Genomic DNA, 869 nt, shown 5'->3' on the forward strand with positions numbered 1-869 from the left:
TTAATTGCATCCAATTGAATCTAATTGAATCCAATTGAATCTAATTAAATTTAAGAAAAATATTCGCTATTTAAAATACGCGCGCATTTGGATAGAAAAAAATTTCAATCCATTTTAATCCATTCTCATTTGCTGGAGGTTTAAACCTTTGATAGAAACTAAACCACTGTTACTAATCCATACAAATTAAAATCGTGTTGCCTAAGGGTAAGTACCAACATTTTTCAGTCTAATTTTTCGGGAAAATGTTATGTAACTTTTTACCTTAAGATACTTGGCAGCATCAACTGACTTTTTATACGCAGCACGCTGCGGCAGCAATTCATAAATATTGGTTAAAAATTTTACATGAGATGACGCACTTCCGACGTAAAATACATTTTGCCGCATCTCATTGAAGTTCAACCGAACGAACAACGAGCAGCACAGAATTTGAAACCGAGAAAGTTTGCAATATTCGCAAAAAATGTAAAAATTGAGTACATTTATAATAAGTACATACAATGAGTACATTTTTATTAGATTTTTATAAGATTTGAAGTGATGGGGATATTCTCAATTTTAAATAATTACCTGAAATGATAGTTGCTCAAATTGTAACTGCATTAACAGTTATCATATAATCACGAGTTTTTAGCTTTTTAAGTTTTTCATATTTATTTTCGAGTTGAGCAAATAAAAGATAATTGAGGTTAAACTTTAATACATATATTGTTGCCGTTATTCCTTTTTATGCAACAAATGCAGCAATTATGAGCAATTATGAAAAATTGGTATCACGTGACATTTTTGCTGCCGCAGTATGCTGCGCATGAAAAGGCACCTTCAAGCGTCGAATATAATATCAACCATGGTAAGCTTACTATTCG

Source organism: Trachymyrmex septentrionalis, unplaced genomic scaffold (genome assembly GCF_001594115.1).
Source record: "Trachymyrmex septentrionalis isolate Tsep2-gDNA-1 unplaced genomic scaffold, Tsep1.0 scaffold68, whole genome shotgun sequence".
Classification (NCBI taxonomy): Eukaryota; Metazoa; Arthropoda; class Insecta; order Hymenoptera; family Formicidae; genus Trachymyrmex; species Trachymyrmex septentrionalis.